The following is a 9291-nucleotide window of genomic DNA, read 5'->3' on the forward strand; positions in this document are numbered from 1 at the left end:
AATACAGGGTGAATCAGCAGGAAAGGTACCTGCTGTGAGGGGTGATAGCATTGGTAATTCTGAACAAAAACTGCGAATGAACTTATGCCCTTTTCTTAACCGCATCCGACATACAGTTTCAGAATCACAGGCGTCAGTCGCATATCCTTAATCAACACTCACATATGAATAAAACCAAAGCGACGTTAGGCTAAGTTGTGTTGTCTTTACAGACGATTTCGATCCACACTTCACAAAGGAGGAACTTCTCGCTCGTATTTTACATGCGCGTGCCCAAGTTTGGTTCAAATGGCTCTGAGTACTATGGGACTTAACACCGGCCGGCTTTTTTTTGTATCACGCTAGAGCCATGTTCCGTCTATTGTTATTATGAGACCGTTTACTTAAGATGAAAGCAGAATGAGAAGCTTTGTACACAGAAGTATTACATATATCACGAACATACTGATTGAACCCTACCAAATTGATACTCCAGTATTTCCGTGGCTGTGGGACACGTTTCCTGCTATTTCGTCCTTACGCGAACTTATTTCCAGCAGTGAAAAATGCTGTTCCTACAGATCTTTTCAAGTGCAGATTACAACAAAGCGTGCCCAGAGGACGTGCACGGGAAACTTAACCGAAATAATGCGGAATTTGAGAAAGGTCAAATCATTTGTACCAGGTGGCTATAAATAAAGTGCAGCTACACGCGGAGGTCCAGCATGGACTGTAATTATCGTATGGCAGCGAAAACTGATAGATATGTTAATAGTTAATGCGGAACCGATTTACATTATAAAGAAGTTAGTTCCAATTTTGGCCACCATGTGCAAATCTGGCGCTGTATTAAATCTCGTTGGCGTTTCCGGTGCTCATATTGAACAAACTGTGCAAGCAGCAGTTAATAATGAAATCAACACTATGCCTTTCTCACGTCCCGCTCCTAATCCATTACATATATGGAAACATTTCGATACAACTTTTTTATATCTATAGCTCCAGATTTGCATGTTGTGGCCAAAATTGGAACCATTTTTTCTGCGTAAATCGGTTCCGCATTAACGCGTTAGAATATCTACCAAGTTTCGCTGCCATACGATAATTACAGCCCACAGTGGATCTCTGTGAGTAGCTGCACTTTAATTATAACCACCTAGTACGAGGGACAAGGGAAATACATTATTGAGAGATCGCTCTAGTGCATTGACTTTTGAACGAATGCTGACGACATGGACAACAGTGTGGCAAGAAGAGTAAGCACAGGTCGTTACTGAAGGATTACACCATGAAAAGATTATTGGATTTTTCGACTGGCTTTGAGGAATAGACAGATGACCGCAGCTGGAGTCCGAATAGATGTTAGATGCAAGATGGCACCATGAACCGGCGGGGACAGATTACTGGAACACGGGTTGAGATCTCCAGTTGTAATCCGCCGTTTACCGCTGACACCATACCACAGATAATAGAGACTTGCAAGGTATGAAGCCAGAGCCAACTGGGAAAGTGCACACCAGTCTGTGACATTCAGCGATGAGTCTCGCTGATTAACGGTCAGATCGACGTCAACGTATCCGTAGACGACATGGTCAAAGGCCATAGGAAACAGAGATTCTCGAGACGCATACCTCTCCAGCTTCAGGAATTATGATACGGGGCTTATCGGATATAATAGAACCCGTTTTATTAATTGATGACGGGCTGCTGAATGCTCACCATCACGTGGCAAGAATGGTACACTGTTGTCATCCCCTTCATGACATGGTACGAAATGGCATATTCCAGCAGGATAACGCAAGACCTCACACTGCAATCCGAGTCACAAACGCCTTGAAGAATGTGCAAAAACCTGACTGGCCTGCCTGGTTCACTGATTTGTTACTAGTAGAACATGTGTGGGATGCAGTAGGAAGAAGTATACTTTCATACCAGCCTTTACCTAGCACTCGTCATGAACGGACACTGTATACGTTTCATGCATGGCGAGAAATTCCTCAAGATGACATTCGGAGGTTGTCTGCTCCCATGCTACAATAAGTACAAGATTTATGTTTGTCATGTATATAAGAGCAGCATTCAAGAATGTATTCGTGCCGTGGGTTCACACCTAATTCTGAAGTTGGTGATGGACATTAGTTCCGAATCGAATGAAAGAGTAATATTTTAATACCCGTTATGTGATAAACATCTCCAGAACGTTTGATAAACAGCGGACTGGTGCTTGTTGGTGCAGCACTTTCCAAACCTGTCAGTGTGTATTATCCTAAACAGTTTCAACTGCGGATGGTTTACTGACTGTCTATAAGAGGAAAACTCTCTGTTAATAAAGGAAATAAATTCCTTAAACGAGTCTGCGATCATAATGATCTTTCGTCAAGAGAGCGTCTGCGTAGCTTAATGTTTTTTTTCTTTTTTTTTTCTTTCATTTATCGTACCAATGACTTGCTTTGTTCAGTTCAAGGGCATCATGAAAAGTAATGCCTCCGAATTTATTAGGTAAAAGTTCAAAGCTTCCTAATGAAAACAAACATTATTAACATTCTACGTCTTTATATTTCTTGTCTACATATTTATTTCTCGTCATAGTCACCCTGGCGACGAACATATTTCTTCTAAAGAGAGTCCAGTTTGTTGATACCGTCACGTAGAATGTTTGACATCTTTGATGGAGCCACAACCTCACCTCTGTTTGCACCGCTTCATCACTCTCAAAGCCTAGTCCTCGAAGGTGTTCTTTATGTTTTGGAAACAGATGGAAATCGTATGGGGCCAAGTCGTTACTGTATGGAGGATAATCACAGACAGTGAACCCAAGGCGTCGGATTGTTCTAGATGTCATAGCACTCGTGTGTGGTCCGTCATTATCATGCTGAAGGAGAAATTCGATTACAGCATGCTCACGCACCGACATAGTTACCTTACATACCACCATGTTACACGCTACATTTCGGAGCCCTCTAGCGGCAGAGGATTGCAAACATGTAGACATGAAGAATAAAGATGCGGACTGTTAATAACGTTTGTTTATTTTAAAAATCTTAAGAGCTTTCACATAAAAATTCGGAGGCACTACTTTTCAACACACCCTCGTACCTTCATTACAGCCTGTATTTAATATGAAAATTTCATCAGTATTAGAAGAGTAACATACAAAAGCTTTCATAAAAGTGGTAGAGGATTCCGTAATATCATGGTAGGTGCAAATAAAAAGGATACTCAACGAAATTTTGCATCTAAGAAACGCTACATTTCAACACGATAGAGGTATTCTCAGACAAATACGCATGTTTCTGGAGATTTAGAAAAACTCGTAAAATGATGATAATGTAAAAAATGTGTGTATGAAATGTGGTCAATCTTAGGCTAATGACTCAATTAGCATCTTAGGCTAATGACTCAATTAGCATAAAATAATTCCAAGAGTTGAGAATGCGTACAAGAAATATTTACAATTTGGTATAGCACAAGTAGCGTTAAAATAGCGTAGGACTATCCTGAACAGCAGCATAACAGTAACAGCGATATTTGCTGCTGCTAATGGTCCTGTCCGTGAATTCTATAAGAAGCGAATACCTCTTTTCTTGCAAAGATCTTCTCAGTACACTATGCATCTAGGAAAGAGAACTGCGAACAGTAACTGCAAGAATAAATATAGTGACTCCTTGTACAGTGTTGGAACAGTTTTATGTTTGAGACTTCGCCGTTGTGGTCTACAATACTGAATAAATAACTTCTGTAAGCAAACACATTTCGGTACGATTGCAACATCCAACACGAGAGAACTAAGTATACGGAATATTAGTGGATGCGTATCTATAATACGAACAAAAAAGTTCCACCATGTTCACGAATATGAACAAGGTATTGCTGAGGTAAATGAACAGGAGTAAAATTTTTCCGCAGTTAGATACGTCCGTACAACGAGCAACACTTCTGATTTTCACTCTACCCAAAGGGGACCTTTAAATACAAATTAAAGCTTTAATTGTACAGAACTGTTAAAGCTCGTAGGTGAAGCAGCGTGGCACTCTTAGCTCTCGGCCTTATCTGACAAGATTTAACGACAACCGTGCACAGCCCATGCCCCGACAGATACATCATGATTCCTACAGAATGGCTCTAATCAGTCCCCAATTCCTACAGATAAAATGTCAATGCATGACCACTAAGTCATCTAACATGACACAATATAATTCAAGAGCATTATCTATGGCCGGGGGGTTTGTTACAGTATTTGAAAAGAATACTGTTAAATGGTCCTGTGAGCTTTTTACCGCAAATGCAGCAATTATTTCTTTATCGCTAGAAGTCCAAGAGAATCGTTTATCGTTTCAATTCTCTACAAACATATAGCACTAATACTGCGTTGTTATTAGGTCTTGACTTTCAGTCGCTGTGAAGTCACTACAGCTAAATAACCTAGCACATTTCTTGCATGGAGATTGGGGACAAAATTAGAAGGATTCTAAATTCGTGTGAAGAGGTTTATGGGAATCACAAAAACTGTGAGATTGATTTGAGGTGAACTATCACACATACGTCTTCATCGTGTTACTGCTCCGGTTATTGTGCTAGCAGGTTCTTAAAGTTAGTTTTATAAATCTCCCGGCACACGTCTCAGCAACAGTGATAGACTGTAACATGCTTGGAAATCTGCATTACGAGTTATGAGCATTTGTGAGGTGTAGTTCAACTGGTGAACTGGGCTACTTCTACCTTCTTTCTGTTACATTTTATACACCTAAGCAAATCGCCATTTCGTATACGGACGTTGTATTAAATTTTTGTTTACATTAGAAACACACGTTTTGTGCTACTAGTATTTTTCCTGCAGTTCTTGGTATCGCTAGCTAAACACGTCCTTAATCACAATTCTTATATTCTAATATATAAATATTGTAAACTGAAAACTTAAACTTTACAAACACCACATCCCATCTCGAATTTAAACACTAATTATCACTTTTTGAACATTCAAGTACGTAAAGATTGAGGGAAAGGTATAAAGCACTTATATTTGTAAATAAGAATAAAATTTTCTGTTATTATGCACTCTTATTCTGGATATATTCAGTTGTGGAAATGTATGAAAATGTGTCTTTGAGCTGCAGCATGTAGAATCTTTGACACATGGAAGAAAATATTAAATCTCTGTTAATTTTAAATACTGAAAATGAAAGGGACACTACAATGACTTCTCAGAAAACCATGTGGCAAGATGGGTCCATTGTTTTATATTACGTGAGACGCTCAGAATATTTTCGCGTAACTGCTATTATTTTGGTTGCTGTCAACCAATAGACTGCCTTCTGAAGAGCCCATGTAGTCTCATTGTTGCAAAAACCATAGTAATGTTGTTCATTTGGAAACAGAACAAAATTTACTCGTTGATATAAGACTTCTGTACCTACTACCTCCAGTTGCAAGCTTTTTTTCAAAACATTTCTCACGAATTCTTTAGTGGGTTTTACTGATTACAAATTATTCTACAGTTAATCACGGTAGCTTACTTTCATTCTATCGGAACGCTGAATTTCTCTCTTCCGCCTGTACCCTCTCATTTAACAGAAATTGAAAATGAACGCGTGTGGTAAATAAGAATAGTTAAGAAGCTACTGTTATTGCTAGAAGTGACAGCCTCAATGTAGCATCTCAGCTCGGTGTTCAGTCAATTCTGACCTGCGAAGCGATGACAGTCAAGTAGCATACTTCGGGGATTGCGTTCTTCCCAAGAATGCTATACCGTTGGAAGTGCATCACAGTAATACACAAATGAACTTAATGTGGCTCTACTGTTCCTGTACATGAGAAAAACAGTTTGATTGGACATTGATTTTCCTGGAAAATGGACACCATGGACTCAAACGACAGCGTTACAAATTATCCTACAGTTAATCACGATAGCTTACTTCCATTCTATCCTATCGCTGAATTTCTCAAATACTCGACGATATACTGGTTTTCTCCGTTTCAATTTGGCTCATAAGAGGAATTTTAAGTCTGTACAATCGAACTAATGGCTGCCTTCTTTTAAAACAGAAGGAAACGACTTGCCGACGATGACTTAATTAAGCACCGAGTAACAGCTTAGTTGGAAAATGGAAGCGACAGTGTTCTGTTGGAAACGATTCCGACATCCACCCGCATTCTTATAGAGAAACCACGTAACTACCTTTGGACATATTTTCGTTAATGGTGTTCTCGCGCGGATAGATGAACGGATATATGACATTTCTGAGAACTATCATATTGGAAATGTTGTAGGGGAGTCGTCGTTCTCAGCAGATCAGTGACGATATGTAACCATATTGGAACTGGAAATATTTGTTAAGCAGGTTTATTTCGCTCAGCTTAGACAAAGGAAGGCAGCATGATTCTTACCTTATTTAGACAATTCTGAACTGTGTTTCTAACTTACGAAACGTGTTGCTTTGATATTAAATTGCAAATTCGTCTTCATCATAAAATCCAAAACTCTTGCTATTCGTGTGGTTTACTACCTTGTTCTCGTCTCTAAACTGGACGCCATTTGAGTGTCCGACGCGGAATAGTATTTAATCTCTGGCTATGAAAATCGTTTGTAGAGCGTTGAGTCAAAATTTTTGTTGTTGTGAGAGAGGAGGTATAGGGTGCAACCCTTTATACACACACATCGCACGTCTTTGGATTTGCACCAGGGGGGCCACCAAAGCTTAACGTCACCCTCCGACGGATGGACTGCCATTAGGATTGTAAGGTACCATCGCTCTGTGGGACACTAACGAGATAATTTAAGTTAATACTTGAAGTTTGGTGCAAAGTCTGCCTTCGAGGAACGGTTCGCCACTATCCTCCCTCTCTTTACTGTGAAATACCAGTGATGAGAATTTCTTATTCTGTCAGTTTTCCATTTGGCTACCTCTACTGGCAGGTACCTCGACACAAGTTTGTATGAGAGATCTTTATCATTTTCCCCTTCTCTGTTCCATCAGCAAATGGTGGATGGAAGAAACAACTGCCGGCAAGCAGTCATAATGATCTCAAATAACTCCATTTTAATAATCAAAGTCATTCTGACAGACACATGTGGCAGGAGACTCTTCTTGTAACGTGCCAAAGGCCTCTCTTTAGTGGCTACCATTGGACTTGAATAAGGATCTTCGTGGCGCTCTCCCGGTAACAAAACGAACCCGTGACGATGTGTGCTGCTCTTCTCTATCCCCGTCATTAACTGTTCTTGGTAATAGTACGAGAATGACTAGAAATACTCAAGGATCGGTTGGATGAGGGTTTTGCAAGCTGTATCTTTCGTGCCTAAATTACACTGCCTGAGAAAAAAGTGAAGCGCCCAGAAGACATGGTCGGATGTCAGTTAACTTCACACACATACACGACATAGGTGAGCATCTGAATGACTGGAGCTGCAATTCTCTGTGGCAAGTAGAATGACCACCAGACTGTTTTAGTGTTGTTCGTGTTTAGTGTAGTTACCAAGCTTGGTAGCGTATATAAGAGGCAACAGATGTTGAGTGATCATGGTGAAGGCCACGGAGATGCTGCGTACTTGTGTGAGATAAAGTTATCAACACCTGACAGAGACTGAAAGTGGCCACGTTTTAGGTCTCCATTTTGTCGGCTGGTCGAATCGTGCAATATCCAGATTTGTGTGGCTTCCGAATGGGACAAAAAAAAAAAATGGCTCTGAGCACTATGGGACTTAACATCTATGGTCAGCAGTCCCCTAGAACTTAGAACTACTTAAACTTAACTAACCTAAGGACATCACACAACACCCAGTCATCACGAGGCAGAGAAAATCCCTGACCCCGCGGGGAATCGAACCCGGGAACCAGGGCGCGGGAAGCGAGAACGCTACCGCACGACCACGAACTGCGGACCCGCATGGGACAGTGACCCGATGCCGGACTGCATGGAAACGTGAGGGCAGGCACAATTGTCAAGTTTCCAGTCGACCACGCCTTACCACCACAAGGGAAGATCGCCGTATGGTGGAGCATGCACATCGTAACCTCCCCGAAAGGCACAGCAATGTTACTCCTGTGGGGAGTCACTGGGTAAGACTTCACGTCAAGGCTAGTACCGACTAACAGAACGCTGATGGCACAACTGTACGACACGGTCGTTCTGAGTCGTCATGTTTTACCTCTGCGACGATATCGTGATGCCGACCTGACAGAAAATCCTAGGAAGTTCTGCTCTTACGTTAAATCAGCAAGTGGATAAAAACAGCATATCCAGACACTCTGGGATGATAATGGCAGTGAAACAGAAGATGACACGCGTAAAACTGAAATACTAAACACTTTTTTCCAAAGCTGTTTCACGGAGGAAGACCTCACTGCAGTTCCTTCTCTAAATCCTCGCACTAACGAAAAAATCGCTGACATCGAAATAAGTGTCCAAGGAATAGAAAAGCAACTGAAATCACTCAACAGAGGAAAGTCCACTGGACCTGACGGGATACCAATTCGAGTCTACACAGAGTACGCGAAAGAACTTGCCCCCCTTCTAACAGCCGTGTAGCTGAAGTCTCTAGAGGAAAGGGAGGCTCCAAATGATTGGAAAAGAGCACAGGCAGTTCCAGTTTTCAAGAAGGGTCGTCGAGCAGATGCGCAAAACTATAGCCCTATATCTCTGACATCGATCTGTTGTAGAATTTTAGAACATGTTTTTTTGCTCGCCTATCATGTCATTTCTGGAAACCCAGAATGTACTCTGTAGGAATCAACATGGATTCAGGAAACAGCAATCGTGTGGGACCCAACGCGCTTTATTTGTTCATGAGACCCAGAAAATATTAGATACAGGCTCCCAGGTAGATGCCATTTTCCTTGACTTCCGGAAGGCGTTCGATACAGTTCCGCACTGTCGCCTGATAAACAAAGTAAGAGCCTACGGGATATCAGACCAGCTGTGTGGCTGGATTGAAGAGTTTTTAGCAAACAGAACACGGCATGTTGTTCTCAATGGAGAGACGTCTACAGACGTTGAAGTAACCTCTGGCGTGCCACAGGGGCGTGTTATGGGACCATTTCTTTTTACAATATATATAAATGACCTAGTAGATAGTGTCAGAAGTTCCATGCGGCTGTAGCCGGCCGGAGTGGCTGTGCGGTTCTAGGCGCTGCAGTCTGGAGCCGAGCGACCGCTACGGTCGCAGGTTCGAATCCTGCCTCGGCATGGATGTGTGTGATGTCCTTAGGTTGGTTAGGTTTAATTAGTTCTAAGTTCTAGGCGACTGATGACCTCAGAAGTTAAGTCGCATACTGCTCAGAGCCGCAGTCTGGAGCCGAGCGACCGCTACGGTCG

This window comes from Schistocerca serialis, chromosome 3 (genome assembly GCF_023864345.2).
Source record: "Schistocerca serialis cubense isolate TAMUIC-IGC-003099 chromosome 3, iqSchSeri2.2, whole genome shotgun sequence".
In the NCBI taxonomy this organism is placed as follows: domain Eukaryota; kingdom Metazoa; phylum Arthropoda; class Insecta; order Orthoptera; family Acrididae; genus Schistocerca; species Schistocerca serialis.